Source organism: Convolutriloba macropyga, chromosome 1 (assembly GCF_964194025.1).
Source record: "Convolutriloba macropyga chromosome 1, txConMacr16.3, whole genome shotgun sequence".
Classification (NCBI taxonomy): domain Eukaryota; kingdom Metazoa; phylum Xenacoelomorpha; order Acoela; family Convolutidae; genus Convolutriloba; species Convolutriloba macropyga.
In genome coordinates, this window is record NC_134468.1 from 69,939,914 (window position 1) to 69,960,934 (window position 21,021).

The 21,021-nt window shown below is 37.1% G+C and overlaps 1 protein-coding gene across 1 annotated transcript in view; it reads left to right on the plus strand.

Moving 5' to 3' along the window:
* Window positions 1–21,021, plus strand: part of LOC142342048 (GTP-binding protein 4-like) — a 323,401-nt gene that overhangs the window by 112,709 nt on the left and 189,671 nt on the right. The window lies entirely within an intron of this gene.

Below are 21,021 nucleotides of genomic sequence, written 5' to 3' on the forward strand. Positions count from 1 at the left end.
TTGAAGAACAAATTTTCGATAAAGACACCAAAATGTTGAATTATTTATGGCCAAAGCCCAAACTTTCACTCGTAATATTAAAGTTATAATCGTGTGTGTGTGAAAACCAGATACAGTGAACAAACTAAGTTCAAAATTCCTTCAAAGTTTTCACACTGCGTATTTTTGAAGCTAGCGGAAAAAATTTCCGACAGTAATTCGTAACTAAACTCCCAGCCAAGTCAATAGTTTCCACACTATAAGGAACTCCTTTCTACATCGCCTCTTCCCCATGGTTACAGTATCCAATTACCGAAAAGAAAAAAAGCCTAATAGGTGATTAGGTTGAGAAATGGTCTTCTAGAAACAAATAATGGATTAAGGAGAAAATAGGATGTTTTGCCATTAACCACAAAGATATAAGTTAAATATTTCGACATATAGCGTAACTATTTTTCATTGCTGAAAATGGTATACCAAATGTGAAATATGGTAACAATTTGTCAGATTCCTTTTCAGAAAACGAAAATTTGTTGAAACTTGCCTTTTCGGACATTGCCGCGTAATGTAATTTTTTGTGACCTTTATTTCGAACCAAAGAAAATCAAAAAATCATAGAACACAAAAACGTGAAAAACCTATGCTAATGGTCTGTTTATCTGTTCTTTGCAATTTTTTAAAATTCCTTATTCGAATAAATCGCAAAATTTTGTATAAAACTAAATTTTTTATACGCAAGCTGTTGGAAAAATTTTAATTGATTTTAGACTCAGATTAAACTGGGGATACTTGATACCCAATTTGGTTCAATTTGATGAATATAAAGATTTACTTGAAAAATTACGCATTGTTTATCTTGCCCAACTCTTTACATAGCATAGGAGTAGTTGGCAAGGCATCTTTGAATACTGTTACCTAATGGCACTGAAGTTTAATTTAGTTGTGATAGTTGAATATAACTGCAAATCTGCAAATCTTGCGTATCTGAATAGAGACTGGGAATAATTCGATTTGATTGCGGAAAAAGTATAGATCCTCTTCAGTTGTGCATTTATAATCGTTGTTGTTCGGCCAAAGGTCAAAGCTAGAGTTTCCCAATGCTTGTTAGTACCTCCGCAGAGTGAGCTCACAGTTTTTTCACCGTAACTTTTTTTCTGAATTTTTTTGTCAAGTATTATGTTCGAGTCAGAAATTAAAGTGATAAGAGCAAAAAAAAAACACGACAACCTAGCTTTTCTCAACTTCTCTGACCTACATTCTAAAATCATCTTGCGGCAAAAACATTTATCGTCTTTAATCATTCTGAAAAAAAGTGCTCAGAAAAAAATCAGCATATAAATACTGTCCCTTCTATAAAAACACCGAATTTACAATGAGAATTAAAATAAACAATTAAAAGTTTCCTACATGAAAAATCTTTCTCAAGAAAATCATATTCCGGAAAATAGTTTTTGTACTCTGCCTGTCACTGAGGACATAAAATTAGAAAAAGATCAAAAACCCTCCTTTTGCGGAAAATATGGAATTTTTATAGAAATTTTACAGTCTGGCATAATTGTTGGGCGAAGAACCGTTTCAAGTGCATATTGTGTTTTGAGGCTTCATTGTGCCTCTTTTTTTGCGTCGCAAAAAGTTTTCTATCGAATCTACTGTTTTTCAATAAGAACGCAATGAAGAGCCTATTTCCTTCCAATTTTTCTCGTGCAAATCTGAGTGGCTAACACTTTGTCGGCAATCAAACAACAGCGTGTGAATCCCAAAAGTTCCGACTTCTAGTTTCCTCGTCAACAGGCAAGCAGTCGAACTTGACAAAGATCTCCAACCCAGTAACTGAGTTTCTAATTTTTTCTCAAAAGTCTATTCAAAACAAATTTTTGGCATAAAAACTGTCCCTTCTATTTTTTTCAAGAAATGGTAGAAAATTGATAGTTTTTCTAACTGAAGGCCTTCTTGATTCTTTAGATGCAGTTTTCTGATGACACTGATCTTGTTAAACAGAAAAACATCTAGTCCAAGTTAATCGCTGCCTATGAGTCGGAAACTTTTGTCCTACAAAATCGTTCAAACTTTTGGTTATGTACCTACTCTGAGGACTAACATTCTTTCTCAAATGTTGAATGAAACAGATCACATAATCAAAAATTGCTTTCTTCTTCACTAAAAGGCCGAACAAAAAATGTGGTAATCATGTAATTGTAAAATTTGACCCTACTGGATCACACAGAATGGCAGGAAATAATTATGTGCTAAATTTCGCTTGCCTGACTAAAAATTGCAACGAAGACACCAAAATTTTTTGAAAAACAAATTTTCGATAAAGACACCAAAATGTTAGAATTATTTATGGCCAAAGCCCAAACTTTCACTCGTAATATTAAAGTTATAATCGTGTGTGTGTGAAAACCAGATACAGTGAACAAACTAAGTTCAAAATTCCTTCAAAGTTTTCACACTGCGTATTTTTGAAGCTAGCGGAAAAAATTTCCGACAGTAATTCGTAACTAAGCTCCCAGCCAAGTCAATAGTTTCCACACTATAAGGAACTCCTTTCTACATCGCCTCTTCCCCATGGTTACAGTATCCAATTACCGAAAAGAAAAAAGCCTAATAGGTGATTAGGTTGAGAAATGGTCTTCTAGAAACAAATAAAGTATTAAGGAGAAAATAGGATGTTTTGCCATTAACCACAAAGATATAAGTTAATTATTTCGACATATAGCGTAACTATTTTTCATTGCTGAAAATGGTATACCAAATGTGAAATATGGTAACAATTTGTCAGATTCCTTTTCAGAAAACGAAAATTTGTTGAAACTTGCCTTTTCGGACATTGCCGCGTAATGTAATTTTTTGTGACCTTTATTTCGAACCAAAGAAAATCAAAAAATCATAGAACACAAAAACGTGAAAAACCTATGCTAATGGTCTGTTTATCTGTTCTTTGCAATTTTTTAAAATTCCTTATTCGAATAAATGGCAAAATTTTGTATAAAACTAATTTTTTTTATACGCAAGCTGTTGGAAAAATTTTAATTGATTTTAGACTCAGGTTAAACTGGGGATACTTGATACCCAATTTGGTTCAATTTGATGAATATAAAGATTTACTTGAAAAATTACGCATTGTTTATCTTGCCCAACTCTTTACATAGCATAGGAGTAGTTGGCAGGGCATCTTTGAATACTGTTACCTAATGGCACTGAAGTTGAATTTAGTTGTGATAGTTGAATATAACTGCAAATCTGCAAATCTTGCGTATCTGAATAGAGACTGGGAATAATTCGATTTGATTGCGGAAAAAGTATAGATCCTCTTCAGTTGTGCATTTATATTCGTTGTTGTTCGGCCAAAGTTCAAAGCTAGAGTTTCCCAATGCTTGTTAGTACCTCCGCAGAGTGAGCTCACAGTTTTTTCACCGTAACTTTTTTTCTGAATTTTTTTGTCAAGTATTATGTTCGAGTCAGAATTTAAAGTGATAAGAGCAAAAAAACACGACAACCTAGCTTTTCTCAACTTTTCTGACCTACATTCTAAAATCATACTGCGGCAAAAACATTTATCGTCTTTAATCATTCTGAAAAAAAGTGCTCAGAAAAAAATCAGCATATAAATACTGTCCCTTCTATAAAAACACCGAATTTACGATGAGAATTAAAATAAACAATTAAAAGTTTCCTACATGAAAAATCTTTCTCAAGAAAATCATATTCCGGAAAATAGTTTTTGTACTCTGCCTGTCACTGAGGACATTAAATTAGAAAAAGATCAAAAACCCTCCTTTTGCGGAAAATATGGAATTTTTATAGAAATTTTACAGTCTGGCATAATTGTTGGGCGAAGAACCGTTTCAAGTGCATATTGTGTTTTGAGGCTTCAGTGTGAGTCTTTTTTTGCGTCGCAAAAAGTTTTCTATCGAATCTATTGTTTTTCAATTAGAACGCAATGAAGAGCCTATTTCCTTCCAATTGTTCTCGTGCAAATCTGAGTGGCTAACACTTTGTCGGCAATCAAACAACAGCGTGTGAGTCCCAAAAGTTCCGACTTCTAGTTTCCTCGTCAACAGGCAAGCAGTCGAACTTGACAAAGATCTCCAACCCAGTAACTGAGTTTCTAATTTTTTCTCAAAAGTCTATTGAAAACAAATTTTTGGCATAAAAACTGTCCCTTCTTTTTTTTTCAAGAAATGGTAGAAAATTGATAGTTTTTCTAACTGAAGGCCTTCTTGATTCTTTAGATGCAGTTTTCTGATGACACTGATCTTGTTAAACAGAAAAACATCTAGTCCAAGTTAATCGCTGCCTATGAGTCGGAAACTTTTGTCTTACAAAATCGTTCAAACTTTTGGTTATGTACCTACTCTGAGGACTAACATTCTTTCTCAAATGTTGAATGAAACAGATCACATAATCAAAAATTGCTTTCTTCTTCACTAAAAGGCCGAACAAAAAATGTGGTAATCATGTAATCGTAAAATTTGACCCTACTGGATCACACAGAATGGCAAGAAGTAATTATGTGCTAAATTTCGCTTGCCTGACTAAAAATTGCAACGAATACACCAAAATTTTTTGAAGAACAAATTTTCGATAAAGACACCAAAATGTTAGAATTATTTATGGCCAAAGCCCAAACTTTCACTCGTAATATTAAAGTTATAATCGTGTGTGTGTGAAAACCAGATACAGTGAACAAACTAAGTTCAAAATTCCTTCAAAGTTTTCACACTGCGTATTTTTGAAGCTAGCGGAAAAAATTTCAGACAGTAATTCGTAACTAAGCTCCCAGCCAAGTCAATAGTTTCCACACTATAAGGAACTCCTTTCTACATCGCCTCTTCCCCATGGTTACAGTATCCAATTACCGAAAAGAAAAAAGCCTAATAGGTGATTAGGTTGAGAAATGGTCTTCTAGAAACAAATAATGGATTAAGGAGAAAATAGGATGTTTTGCCATTAACCACAAAGATATAAGTTAATTATTTCGACATATAGCGTAACTATTTTCCATTGCTGAAAATGGTATACCAAATGTGAAATATGGTAACAATTTGTCAGATTCCTTTTCAGAAAACCTAAAATTTGTTGAAACTTGCCTTTTCAGACATTGGCCGCGTAATGTAATTTTTTGTGATCTTTAATTCGAACCACAGAAAACCAAAAAAATCATAGAACACAAAAACGTGAAAAACCTATGCTAATGGTCTGTTTATCTGTTCTTTGCAATATTTTAAAATTCCTTATTCAAATAAATTGCAAAATTTCGTATAAAAACTAATTTTTTTTATACGCAAGCTGTTGGAAAAATTCTAATTGATTTTAGACTCGGGTTAAACTGGGGATACTTGATACCCAAATTGGTTCAATTTGATGAATATAAAGATTTACTTGAAAAATTACGCATTGTTTATCTTGCCCAACTCTTTACATAGCATAGGAGTAGTTGTCAAGGAATCTTTGAATACTGTTACCTAATGGCACTGAAGTTGAATTTAGTTGTGATAGTTGAATATAACTGCAAATCTGCAAATCTTGCGTATCTGAAAAGAGACTGGGAATAATTCGATTTGATTGCGGAAAAAGTATAGATCCTCTTCAGTTGTGCAATTATAATCGTTGTTCTTCGGCCAAAGGTCTAAGCTAGAGTTTCCCGATGCTTGTTAGTGCCTCCGCAGAGTGAGCTCACAGTTTTTTCACCGTAACTTTTATTCTGAATTTTTTTGTCAAGTATTATGTTCGAGTCAGAATTTACAGTGATAAGAGCAAAAAACACGACCACCTAGATATTCTCAACTTCTCTGACCTACATTCTAAAATCATACTGCGGCAAAAACATTTATCGTCATTAATCATTCTGATAAAAAAGTGCTCAGAAAAAAATCTGCATATAAATACTGTCCCTTCTATAAAAACACCGAATTTACAATGAGAATTAAAATAAACACTTAAAAGTTTCCTACATGAAAAATCCTTCTCAAGAAAATCATATTCCGGAAAATAGTTTTTGTACTCTGCCTGTCACTGAGGACATTAAATTAGAAAAAGATCAAAACACCTCCTTTTGCGGAAGATATGGAATTTTATAGAAATTTTACAGTCTGGCATATCTGTTGGGCGAAGAACCGTTTCAAGTGTATATTGTGTTTTGAGACTTCATTGTGTGTCTTTTTTTGCGTCGCAAAAAGTTTTCTATCAAATCTATCGTTTTTCAATAAGAACTCAATGAAGAGCCTATTTCTTTCCAATTTTTCTCGTGCAAATCTGAGTGGCTAACACTTTGTCGGCAATCAAACAACAGCGTGAGAGTCCCAAAAGTTTCGACTTCTAGTTTCCTCGTCAACAGGCAAGCAATCGAACTTAACAAAGATCTCCAACCCAGTAACTGAGTTTCTAATTTTTTCTCAAAAATCTATTGAAAACAAATTTTTGGCATAAAAACTGTCCATTCTATTTTTTTTTTTCAAGAAATGGTAAAAAATTGATAATTTTTGCTTCCTGAAGGCCTTCTTGGTTCTTTAGATGCAATTTTCTGATGACACTGATCCTATAAAACAGAAGAACAACTAGTCCAAGATAGTGGCTGCCTATGGCTCGGAAACTTTTGTCTTACAAACTCTGAGGACTAAAATGATTCATTCTCAAATGTTAAATGAAACAGATCACATAATCAAAATTTGCAACCTTCTTCACTAAAAGGCCAAACAAAAATTGTGGTAATCATGTATTCGTAAAACTTGACCCTACTAGATCACACAGAATGGCAAGAAATAATTATGAACTAAATTTCTCCTGGCCTGACTAAAAAGTGCGACGAAGACACCGAAATTTTTCAAAGAAGAAGTTTTCGAAAAAGCCACCAAATTGTTTTATTTAGGGCCAAAAACCAAATTTTCACTCGTAATATTAAAGTTACAATCGTGTGTGTGACAACTGGTTACAGTAAACAAATTTAGTACAGTATTCCTTCAAAATGGATATATTTATAATATTTTTTCACACTGCAATTTTTGAAGCTACCGGAAAAACTTTCGGACCGCACTTCATAACTAAGCTTCAAGCCATAATTCAATAGTTTCCACACTATAAGTTACTCCTTTCTACATCACCTCTTCCCCATGGTTACAGTATCCAATTACCGAAACAAAAAAAAGCCTAATAGGTCATTAATTTGAGAAATGTTCCTCTAGAAACAAATAATAGATTAAGGAGACAATAGGATGTTTTGCCATTTACCATAAAGATAAGTTAACTATTTCGACAAATGAAGTAACTATATTCCCTTGTTGAAAATGGTACACCAAATGTGAAATATGGCAACAATTTGTCAGATTCCTTTTCAGAAAACCTAAAATTTGTTGAAACTTGCCTTTTCAGACATTGGCCGCGTAATGTAATTTTTTGTGATCTTTAATTCGAACCACAGAAAACCAAAAAATCATAGAACACAAAAACGTGAAAAACCTATGCTAATGGTCTGTTTATCTGTTCTTTGCAATATTTTAAAATTCCTTATTCAAATAAATCGCAAAATTTCGTATAAAAACTAAATTTTTTTATACGCAAGCTGTTGCAAAAATTCTAATTGATTTTAGACTAAGTTTAAACTGGGGATACTTGATACCTAAATTGGTTCAATTTGGACAACTATTTGGTCCAATATAAAAACCTACTTAATGTATACTATAATTAAGAAAAATTTGCAAATTTTTGTTTTTCAAAGGTTTTTTCAAGACAGACTATACCAACAAATAATTAGGTTGAAGTAGGTTGATTTTGAAAAACAAATTGACCCGATGTAAACAATTTTTGATAATCCTCTTCCTCCTTCATCTTCGAGGAATAGCACTGCACCTTAGGATGTCATTTTTCCTCAGTCTGGTGAAAGCACGAAAGTCTGGACGTGAACGCACAATTGTCTGGACATGAACGCATTAAACTTTGGTGTTGCAACGCGCGAATTGGACTTGGAGCGAACGATGGTCTGAACAACAACAAACAAAAGTCTGGACATGACCGCTATTGGTCTGAGATGGTCTGGACATGAAAACATATGACCGCACTAAAAGTTTTGAACGCAAAATTCTCTGGACATAGCAACTTTCCGTCTGGAAGGGTCTCCACATAGGCATTTTTTGTGCACGACGGTCTGGACATACAGACTTTCTGTCTGGAGCTGTCCGGACATATCGGGCTTTGGTCTGGGACCTCAACCAGGGTAGAAAATTCAATGTCTTTTCTTCTAATTTGAGAGACGTCCCAACTACTGGATCATCTAACTCAGTTACGCCAAGACTCCACCACCAAAAAATTTCCACTTCCACTCAATTAACTATAAAAATGTTGGTACTGGAACAGAAAATCATTATTTAAATTGTGACAATGGTTTCTCTGAAACTCGGGCGTGAACTTCACTGAGTTAACCAGTTGATATTAAAAGATTACTAATTATTCCAAAATTTTTTAAGCAGGTTGTCAAATTTATTCAACATTTTGCTTATGCTTATCTGGTCAAAAATGATTGGTTTGTTGTATAAAACTTAATCTTTGAGACTTTCTTCTTCATTTTCTCTTCAGTGTAATTCTTGAAAAAAAGTATTTAACATTTAACGCTCAATTTTAAAACTTTTTATACGCAAAATCTAAGCGACGCTTTTTCAAGATTTATATCGGTATAGAGTCAAAATTTCAAAACGTAGAAGACGACAAAAAAACTATTATAACAAATAAAACTCTAAAACAAGAGAAAACATCAGTTTATTACTGTCTTAGACAGTCAGAAGGTCTTTCTTCAAACGTTTTCGTTGATATACTTCTGGAGGTTGAAAAAGAGTGGGAAACTTATATGGTTAACCTAAACAAATTTAGGTTTCATTTTTTGCAAAAAATCGGCCTAGGACGGGCTCGAACTAGCAAACTTTAGGTTCGCAGCCCTTGGCCTTAAAGGCTAGGCAATTGATGCTTAGAACAATTTGTGCTAACTCACAATATGTCTAAACGCATTCTGTATTTGCATTGGCAACATCCTCTGGCCGCAACAATGTTGATTCAAGGACAGGCATTAAGTATGTAACGGGGCGAAATAAGGCTTCAGTCGGCGTTTGGATTTCAGTGGACCTCTCTCTCTCTCTGGTGTCGATACCGAAATGGATGCCTCACACTCCAGCGAGAGCACAGTGTCACCTAGGGCTCTGCTGATCAACCATCTAAACTAAGTCGCCAGCTTTCGCCGCTTCGATGTGTTGCGCTGATCATTTGTAGCGGTACTTAAACGTGGGGACGTATTCGTTTAAACAATGCTCTTAATTCCCATCCGAGTAAATATGCACTCCAGTGTGCCTCTTAGCATTGGTGCAGTCATCGATCGGAGCGAGCGACTTTGAACAAGAACTGCTATCCCCAGGATGATTTGCCGTTAGGGCATAAAATTCGTTTACATCGTGCGTCAGCGGACGGTTGTTCAAAGTCCGCTCGCCGAAACAGAAGAATGTGTGACGTATTTCATCCGTAAATAAACGGTTGTCATGTAGAGCATAGAACATTTCCATGAAACAGCGCGGTAATTTTTCCCGAAAGACTCCATGAAGCGGCTCCTCAGGCACGTTATTATACAATTTATTTCTTCGTGTGCGAGCTTCTCAGCTAATAATTTTGCATTCCAGTTGAGAAGATATGCCAACTTTTCGTTTTCAGGAGCGACAAATTTGGTGCCATTGTCAGACTAGATCACTGAGAGCATTCAACGACGTGCAATGAATCGCTCATTATTTATCACGCAGGAGCTTCCATCCATCGATTACAGTGATATGCTTGCATCCATCTTAACATGTAAGCTAATGTTCGCAAGTCAGGTGAACAACAATCCCAATCCTCTCTCAGATGAGTTGCATTTCGTAACGTAAAACGGCCCGCAGTCATCGAGCCCAAGTTTTTAAATAACGGATTCCGGAATCCAAGTTTTTCAGATGGAAGGTCCACAATCACTGGTTTAACGGGCTTTGCACTTCTTTTTGGGCAAAGTATTCAAATAAAGCGAAAAAACGGATTGTTAAAAGGAGTTTCAGAACTGCAAAATTTTGCTGCTTGAGAGAACGCAGATATTCGAGACGTTTATGATGATGCTTTATACGTAGTATAGGGCTCACAAACAGTACCAAAAGCGGATGACGTCCATCAAGTTTTATGGGATGTTCAAAGTTGAAGTCGTTCATTTACAAACCTAATTTCATCAGCGGAGTGTACAAGGCGATCGGGTCGTCCAATGTATGGCAAGTAAACGGCAATACGACTTCTCTTACTTGTTTGTTTTCTTGAGCTAGTTGCTGTTTATCTAGGTGAAAGTATTCGCGCTGCATCATGAGCTGCAGTTTCTCTTCTGCAGCGTTCATTTCTTCTGGATCAACTTTGTTCTTACCACAGGACTGGAATGCTAATTGAAGAGGAAGTAAACTCATTTAAAAGGCAACCATCAGTTTTTTTAGGATACGAACTAAAACCATAGAACGGAATGCTAATTCAATTTTTTGTAAGTTCAGTCACTATAGTGGCAATTTTCTCAGAAGAGAGTACTTCAGTTGAATGATTCTTCAATTTGATTTTTGTAAATAAGTTCGTGTTTGTTTGAAACGACAGGAAATTCGATGTCCAAAGAGGGTCTGGAGGACAAAGTCAACTGTTTTTTGCTGCGCTTCAGGAGACAGAACTCAGGTACCTGCATCAGCGCGATTGTTAAGCGAAACTACGTGGTGCCATTGATCAATGCTTGATCCTTCCAGTATTCTGGAGACTCTAGTCTCGGAGAATATGAATTGTTTACCAAATGAGTTTCAACAACGATGGACAGTAGTAGTACTATCAGTTCGCATGAACAACTTTGAACGAATACAGTAAGCTGCAAACCGAGCTGCCCAAAGTTCAAGCTTCGGTTCGTTGAGTGTTTTTATTGGGGCAACACGTTTTCCCATCCGCGAAAACAAGCTCGTTGCATTTATCTGTGGTTGAAGTTTTCAAGAGGAGTCGCAAAAACGTGACTGCGCTGAAAAACTTCTATGAACTGTTGTTAATTACGTGATATTCGAGCTGTTTGAAAGAACCCAAAAATTAGCAGCGATTGATGGTAATGAAAGCCTACCGGTAGCCCAGAACTCCAAGCACCAGAACCATCTCAAAAGGGATTTTCTCATACAAACCCTGACCATTTAACCACCAGGCATCCTTAAAGAGCTGAGACGATAAAGGAGTGATCAAGCTAATCAGATTGAAGAACTTTGCAACTAAACTCAGAATTAACCATCGGGTCACTGCTTTAGAGTTATCACAAGATGTGCCATGGATCACTACTGGGTGTATTTGCTTTGATTCCCCTTTAATACCAACACTTGAGAAGGTCATTTACCCATTTATGCATCATTGACCTTTGAAACGGGCTCAGTTGATTGAAATTCGAGCTCATCGATTAGACCAGGCACGTTATTGATAAAATTAATGAATCTGAAACCACCCTTGCCAAGTAATGTCATCAGGTCACTTCAGTTCGTAATCAGGAGATTCCATTGAGTCCGGGTAGTTATCCATGTAGAACTTGTCAAACTAGCTCTGCAGCACATGGATACTCTTTTTCAAAGTGTCATGCTGTTCTCGGTAAAAAAACAATTTGCGCATGTCAATGAAGTCGTTCATTTACACACCTAATTTCATCAGCGGAGTGTACAAGGCGATCGGGTCGTCCAATGTATGGCAAGTAAACGGCAATACGACTTCTCTTACTGGTTTGTTTTCTTGAGCTAGTTGCTGTTTATCTAGGTGAAAGTATTCGCGCTGCATCATGAGCTGCAGTTTCTCTTCTGCAGCGTTCATTTCTTCTGGATCAACTTTGTTCTTACCACAGGACTGGAATGCTAATTGAAGAGGAAGTAAACTCATTTAAAAGGCAACCATCAGTTTTTTTAGGATACGAACTAAAACCATAGAACGGAATGCTAATTCAATTTTTTGTAAGTTCAGTCACTATAGTGGCAATTTTCTCAGAAGAGAGTACTTCAGTTGAATGATTCTTCAATTTGATTTTTGTCAATAAGTTCGTGTTTGTTTGAAACGACAGGAAATTCGATGTCCAAAGAGGGTCTGGAGGACAAAGTCAACTGTTTTTTGCTGCGCTTCAGGAGACAGAACTCAGGTACCTGCATCAGCGCGATTGTTAAGCGAAACTACGTGGTGCCATTGATCAATGCTTGATCCTTCCAGTATTCTGGAGACTCTAGTCTCGGAGAATATGAATTGTTTACCAAATGAGTTTCAACAACGATGGACAGTAGTAGTACTATCAGTTCGCATGAACAACTTTGAACGAATACAGTAAGCTGCAAACCGAGCTGCCCAAAGTTCAAGCTTCGGTTCGTTGAGTGTTTTTATTGGGGCAACACGTTTTCCCATCCGCGAAAACAAGCTCGTTGCGTTTATCTGTGGTTGAAGTTTTCAAGAGGAGTCGCAAAAACGTGACTGCACTGAAAAACTTCTATGAACTGTTGTTAATTACGTGATATTCGAGCTGTTTGAAAGAACCCAAAAATTAGCAGCGATTGATGGTAATGAAAGCCTACCGGTAGCCCAGAACTCCAAGCACCAGAACCATCTCAAAAGGGATTTTCTCATACAAACCCTGACCATTTAACCACCAGGCATCCTTAACGAGCTGAGACGATAAAGGAGTGATCAAGCTAATCAGATTGAAGAACTTTGCAACTAAACTCAGAATTAACCATCGGGTCACTGCTTTAGAGTTATCACAAGATGTGCCATGGATCACTACTGGGTGTATTTGCTTTGATTCCCCTTTAATACCAACACTTGAGAAGGTCATTTACCCATTTATGCATCATTGACCTTTGAAACGGGCTCAGTTGATTGAAATTCGAGCTCATCGATTAGACCAGGCACGTTATTGATAAAATTAATGAATCTGAAACCACCCTTGCCAAGTAATGTCATCAGGTCACTTCAGTTCGTAATCAGGAGATTCCATTGAGTCCGGGTAGTTATCCATGTAGAACTTGTCAAACTAGCTCTGCAGCACATGGATACTCTTTTTCAAAGTGTCATGCTGTTCTCGGTAAAAAAACAATTGGCGCATGTCAATGAATCTTTTGCACCAAAGATGTATCGAGTGCACTGATAAATTTCATTTGTTTTTGAGGGGCCCTGCCACCAAAACTAAATCCCAAAATTTCCGGATCAGATGAAAAGGCACCTATTGCAGGAGCCTCACGATGTCAGCAGATACGGCAATTAGATGCTGACGAAAGCGGCTTAACGTGTGGAATAACTTTTGCAGAAGATCTGGACCAGTTAGAAGAACTTTATGCAAGGAGACTTGAAATTTTGATGCAACAAGAAGGATCCTTTGCACCTTGCCTGGCTTATTACGGTACACAAACTGATGGTGCGTCAAATAACATTCTCTCTAGTGCGGCAAATAACAATTGATGGTGCAGCAAATAACATTCTGGGCTGATACCTACGAGCTCAACGGACTTTGCGCTTTACTTACGTACTTGTTAGCAAAACCATCACGTTTTGTTTGGGCGTGCTGTTTGCGTAAATCGAGTTTTTTAGCTAGTTTCTTCTCCAAAAACTTTTGCTGGACAAATGCGGAGAAAATGCGTACAGTGGAATGTTCGAGCATTTCAAGAGTTCGGCCGCCGGATCTTGAACGCTGATCCTGCTGCCTTATGGCTCCGTAAGATTTCATCTCATACAATGAATCGATTTGAGACGCCGACTCGGAATTGTGTTCAACTACTGCTTCAAAACATGTTAAGATTAGACCGAAAGAAGACGGTAGCGCACATTTTAGTAACCATCCTAACGCAAGGTTAACGGCAACGGGTGATAATTTTTAGTCAGTTTGGAAAAACTCAAGCGGGCGTTTGGCGTGTTACACGTTTTGACTGATCATCACGAAGTCTGAGTATATTTGCTGCAGTGCAACAAGGTCAATAATTTCAGTCCCAACCCGTAGGTTTTCTTCTACGTAAGCAACATTTCGAAAAGAAGACAACTTTAGCACCAATTGGTTGCAATTTCAACGGAACAGTCTTACTGCTGACTGCTTATTGTGAGTTGATTCCGTTTATCATCAAGGTGAATGCTGTGCGTTTCAGTTTCTCATTTAGCGAGGTCGCATAAAACTCAGGAGTGACTCATGCTATATCACAGAGAACAAGTGCTCTTGCAAGCATCTTCGACGGGCATGCAAGATCAAACTCAGAGAATTGCAGGAGAAACTAAGAATCAGTAATTGATGTCAGACCTGACCTGCTGCTTGGTCCCCGAGCTCTCGCATTATCTAAAGCTATCACTGACAATTTGCTGAGTTCAAATTGGTGCAGTGCATTTGTCAGTTTTTATTCACTACTTGCGGGAAAAACCCAGTCAGCACCATGTATCAAGATGGTATATGTGCTGTAACAGTCTTCGCGTGTGCATCTTTGTTGATTCGAACAAGTACAGAAGTAATCGTTAAAATTTTCATGCACAAAAAATAAAGTTGATATTCCTCGCGTCTATTTTAACACAATGCTTCGGAGTCTTCTTTTTGCAGGTCTGACATTGCCAGTACGGATGTTGTGACTTACAAAGCACGAAAGATGGATGACCGGATATTGAACTTTGAAAATATTTCTTAGAGTTGGATGGCTTTGAATTGGGGCAGACATTAGAAGGCACTTTGGTTTTTATTGCTTGAAACAATATTATTACCACCTATTGGTTTGTTTTTGAAGGATGTATATTTCATTCGATCATGTCACTGAGCTCCCCTTTTCAACCAGTCGTTGAAATCTAACATCTCAGGGCCAATCAAATCATTTTTCACAGTATGCAAGGACCATAATTCCTTTAAGTTCAGTGGACGATTCTGAACAGCTTTGCTCAGGAGAGTTGAACTGTGGAACTCCAAATCATAGGACAAAGACCTGAAGACGCCAACGATTCTGGACACCGTTACAGAAAATTTAGTAATCTGATCCGATTTGTTCATTTTGATAGATGAGTAATTTCCCAATTTGTCGAGATGCGCAGTGACAGTTGCTTGGGGCTTTCCCGATTTCTTCTCTAGCGTTTTCACTGCATCTTTATACCTTTAAACAATAAACCAATCCCATAATAAACAAATTTACAACACATATAACATCTTGCTACATTGTAGTGAACGGATTTTACCAAAAAATGGTTTAAAGAAACTGATTTTTTCCCGCAAAAACACTCCACCACATTCCACTTTGGCTTTTCTAGTTACATGTTTCAGGCACCTCAACTTAAAATCGTCGGTCAGCGCTTGCGAATCAATAAGGTTTTTAAATTGGCCGAATATCTTGTCCAGTGGGACTTGTCCATTTACCGGATGGGGTGCATAAACAATTCAAGGAAGCATTAGCCTGGAATGAGTAGTATGGTAATGATGACATTTGTTCTACATTTGGCAAAACAAAATGCAGGTACTGATCCTTGGCCAGCAAACGACGCAAACGTGAGAGCTTTACGCTAGTAGGTTGTACCACTTGCGGTGCCGATTAATATTGCAACTTTCGGGCTCACATTTATTATTGGATTCTGAACGGCTTTTGAAACAACAACTCGATCAGCTGTCACCGTGTTTACGTTAGTAAATGTCAATCCACTCAAATTCGGTACTGAAGGAAAACAATTTGATCTCCTGAAAGGCTAGCGTTGGCGTTAAGAAAACTGCTGACTATATGACACATGATGTTAAGTTGCTTATCGACAGATGATAAAACATTCCGTTGCGGTGGCGTAGAGAAGGGTGTTAAGTTGTTTGACGCATTGGTTCCTTGCCCACCTTGTTTAGCTGCAACATTAATTTACCAAATACTTGAAAACTTAATTCCTAGAAGACTATGAGAGCTGCGAGGTTGACTGAACCGATTATGACAAAAGGTGGTCTCCGGCCCAGGAAACGATATCCATACGTGCCTTGAAACAAATTCAGAATGATCAAAAGAGAACTTCTCTGTGGCGCTTTAATTAAGGAACAATGCATTAAGGGTGAGCTGCTGTGCATTCGATGACCAGATGAAACGTTGTCCTGGCCCTCTTGTCCTTCAATAAGCAATTTTTTGGGGATTGCCTTATATCATCAACGTCTTCAGCTTCTTGATTGCCAGCTAACAAGTTTTGTGTTACCTCACTTTTAGAAGAGAGAACTGTTTTATCTGTTTCTGAGTGTAGGCTTCCCTTAAGTGTAGAAGAATTTTGTTCTAATGGACTGCCAAGGTCAAGCTATTGACTCAGAGCCCTAACTGAATTTGCCCAATTGCTTACTTGTCAGCATCTTTCATCGAAACCTGGTCGTTTTCTCTTGACTCTCGGACAATTATTGTGTGACTGCTTATGATGAAGTTATCTAAGAGCTATATCACCACCATTTTTTAAATAACACGCGTTTGGTTTTCTTATGCAATTGCGAGTAATTCATTTTCATGATAGCATTGCTGAAAATAAATCTGATGTTGATTCAGCTGTGCTTGCATCTATCTTTCTATAATGAGGCGTTGATGTTTTGTTTATCGATGAATCCTTACGTGACCACTTAGTAAACTTACTGGCCTTGTCAAAAAAAGAGACGAAATTTTTTCGGCGTTTTTGTGTTTTCATTATGATTTCTGATGTACAACGTCTAACCAATCTACTAGTTCTTGCTGAAACTCTTCAGATTTAAGTGTTTTAGCCGCAAACGCCACCAACTGACCGCTTCGGGCGATGCTGCTCACTATCAAATCTTTGGCTCTTGTAACTAAACACTTTGGGTTATCTCGTCTATTTTGTCTGGCATCGCGTTTTTTTATACTCTCATGAAATTAAAGCAACTCATTTTCATGGTTTGATCTTGCCTCAAACAATTTTGAAGCCTTAGTTGCTAAGGGTTTTGAAATTACTCGGGAACTGAAGGGGATTAGTTCTGAAAAAAAAGAATGAAAGATAAACTGAAAATTTGATAAAATTAAATACAAGGTATCAATAAAAGTGTGCGCAACTTGAGATGTACAGCAAAATAACGTAGCGTAAACGCAACATAGAAGGCAGAGAGGGAGCGAGCAGGGCAAAAGCTATCGCCGGAACGGAAAGAGTACTGCGAGCGCGACGAGTGCGTGCTCAAGGGACGACCCAGTCTCAAATAGTTTTTAGACTTATAGCCCTGTGGTCAGAATCTAGGACACCAAACTTGCAAGTATCTGAGACCTAGTTGAGATAAACGAGATATGGTAGGCGTACCGTGGAACGTGTGACAGTGGGAAAAAACCAGCTCACTCAAGTGCGGGCGGGCGGAGACAGAAACGCGCGTGGGAACAGGGAACGGATATAACCTCTCAATGAACGGACTCGCGGTGACGGGCTTTTATAGGCACGGAAAACACGCAACCAAAACAAGCCAAGACGGGAAGAGAGATTCTTACAGATGCCTAGTTCCTCTAAATTGAGCTGAGGCCACAAAGACTGAAGAAACTCAGTTAAAACTCGACGCCGCAGCGGCTTCAGCGTGGAATTTCTTATTCCTTTTAGCTCCACGGCGTCGCCTATTGAGCTCACTATGGCGCGTTTTCTTGAGCAAAAGACGAAATGAATTCTGATTCCGTCAACGTAAGTGACTTCAATTAAAGAGAATCTTCTTGGTGCAATTGGTAGTACTCTTTTGCTTAGATTTCGAAACCAAATCATGTATAATATGAGCATTCACTATACTGAGGTGCTTAAGAAAACAAAAGATGTTTGGAGCACCGTTAGGCGGACAAATAGCAATTGCTTTGATGCGGTCGCCATAACGTTTTAAAACCAAAACAAGATCCGGTATTGAAAGTTAAAGTAAATTGTTAGTTCTGTGTGATTTTAGACAATAAGGATCTTTTCCGATTGTACCAACCCCCCCCCCCATTTTAATGGGTGGACATTATTTGCACCCCCCAAAAGCATGCGCAATATTTTTACAAAACGATTTCCCATGTATTGACTCGTGCTCTGTAATTGGGGAGCATAACGTACTGGAGGGCACAAACAGAAAACATCCAACAATTAGTTATGGCGTCGTGTCAAACTATGATATCATTTTTGTTCTGGAAAACGTCCAACTGCTATTGAACATTTTTTTTATTCACAGCAATTGGATTCAAACTTAGTCCCGAAATGGCGAAAACAGTGCTGCTATTGCAACTTTGTCTGTATTTTGATAGACTATTTTAATCCTGCGGAACAACAAACGTTACCAAGACAAACCGGGAACCTTTCTTGTTTTCTGAGATTTTTTTCTCAGAAACCGACAAGTATAAGAAATTTCAGAAACTTGACCATATTTCTATTTTAAGTAAACACTTTTATCATACTATTACTCCAACTACCTTAAGCAACAAAAAAAATTGTGGCTCAACAATTTGACCAAATCAAAATCGGACCTACAGAATTGAAAAAAGTTCTAAAGAAACTATCGAATTTTCTTTGAAAGCCGTTATTTCCTAATTCTCCATTAACTTGGCTGATATCAGTTTAACGCTCAAATACATGTTTCAAAATTTTCGTCTGAAACGAGTTTTTCTCTAAAACAATTGTTGCTGTTCGGGGGTCAAAATCACATATATCTATCTCATTCTGGCCTCTGGAACTTGCAATGAATGTGTTGCAGTATCACTTCTGATATTGCAGACCAAAACCACTATGATTGCTATGATCGGGCTTCCGGCGGTCATGAAAATGCTCTGCAATCGATTCTAATTCCTAATCACTGTCGGTGGACCAAAATGTGCTGTTGCCGATTCGAGTGTAATTAAAATTAGTGCAATTTATTACATTCGAAGTTCGAATGTTTTGCTATATACGGTGGCTTTGCTAGCAAACGTGTTCATCGATGTTCGTTTGAACGTTGTCAAAGGTCAAATCCCTAATAGTTTCAAGCTAAACACATTCAAGTCTTCCTATTTCATTTTTCATTGGACAACCAGAAGGTCGTCATTCTAATATATCTGCTGATAAACTTCAGAGGGTCGAAAAAGAGCGAGAACTTTTTATGTTCAACCTAAACTCGGCCTAGGGGGTTTTGAACCACCGCCCCTCATTTTTGGTGCCCTAGGTCTTAATCGCTAGGCTGCCGGAGCGTATCAGAATCTGCGCAAAAGCAAAATGTTTACACACATTCTGTATTTGCATTGCCAAAATGTACCAATTTTTCTAGCACAAGTTCTTTTTTTTATAACATTCCAATTTTTCGAGCACAAGATGTTTTCACACACCATCTTATCAATTTCAGGACATTAAAGCTAACCATTTATGCACAATTTATTTTAAAAAGTCTAAATAAAGACAAAACTACCAGTTAAAAAAAGTCCCCGAAAAATTTTAAATCAATTGCGAAAATTTTAAAATGAGCACAGTTTAATATTTTCATCAAGTTAATTAAGATTCAACTGACGCCAGTTGCCTCAGACGCACCTTCTTTACTTCTTTCTTGTGAGATAACTTTGTTATATCCAGGTTCCGCTTTGGTTGTGCTCAGATTGATTGAATTTAACGTTTTTTCCACCTGCTTTTGTCGATTAACTGAACTTAACCTCATTTTACCTGAGATCATTTTTTCCAACCTATTTTTGTGAGGTTATCTCTTAGTTGTTTTATTTTGTAGTTTTATAGCGCATGTGTCCAGCTTGAGGGTGAAATCCTTAGATTTTGCGCCCAATTTGTCGGCCAGGCTTCACCTGATCGATGCTTTTCAAACTTTTTCATTCTAGTCAAAGTTGCACTCTCCTAAATTTGTCTTCTACTTTAAACTTTTTTGGTTGTTAAGGTTTAAACTAACTTAGCACTCAAGGTAAAAATTACCTTGGAAACTCATAAATGGAAATTTAATATTGGAAACTCATAAAAGTTATTAAAAATTCTATCAGAAGTTCTCCAACAAATCAAAGTCAGGGATCTGTTTTTTGGAAGGATTAACATTGTGCACAAAAAATAACTACAAAAATCAGAACTAAATTTCCTGAAAAAAACATACTTATTATATTAACGTTCTTTATCGCATTAGTGTTCATAAAAACTTGACGCCAGAGAACCTAAAAACTTTGCCCGAAAAACTGGGAGAAAAATAACGCAGAAAGGAAGACTAATATGGTCCTTTTAACTACACTATGTTAATACATGATTCTCTCGGGTAATCATACAATAATCATATTAGAGTGTCATGCATGGGTAATTCTTTGAAATACGTTACGATTTCTTAGATCCCAAATATGACACTCAACTGATAAATAAGAACTGTCGAACTATTTGAAGTTAGATAACTCAGCTATAGTATTTTTCTTGAATATGAGCAATTTGTAATACTCAAATTTTTGTTAGACGGAGCAATACAAATTGAAAGACGCATTATTTTGTCGCAAGGCGGATCAACCAAGTATTTTTTGGCGCTCAACACTCTACCGCCAATTAGAATTATTACGTACATAATTGTGTATAACTCTTACAAATCAATTGAAGAACTATATTTCATTACAACTTAAAAAAGTTAGCATTCAGTAAAATTCAGTGCGTTGAATGAAGTGGGACATATTGCGGATGGACAGATATAAGTTTGATAAAAACTATGAAACTCAACTCCAATTTCTATCAAGTTGCTTCTTAAGAAAAAATTTTTGAACTTACTCAACTGCTTTATTTTATTTTAGTAGGCAACTTTTAAAAAACCCACATTCTCCAATTAAATTTCTCTTTCTCTAGGATCTTCTTTTCCGATAACAGAAGGGAGCTGGGCCAAGAATCTGAGCACATATTTTGGCAAATACCCGAGCTTTCGAAATGAAAATGAGATTAGCTTGCAGAACAAAAAACATAACATAAATGAATAACGTCGGGCGATTTGCACTGCAAACGACTGCCGAGCAGGTGGCTTCGTCAGTAGCTAGCTGCGCGGCCATGAATTTCTGTCTTAAACTGCATCGGTGAATCGCTTACTTACAGACTTGTTGTGAGGCGTAAGGCTCTAAGAGAACTGAA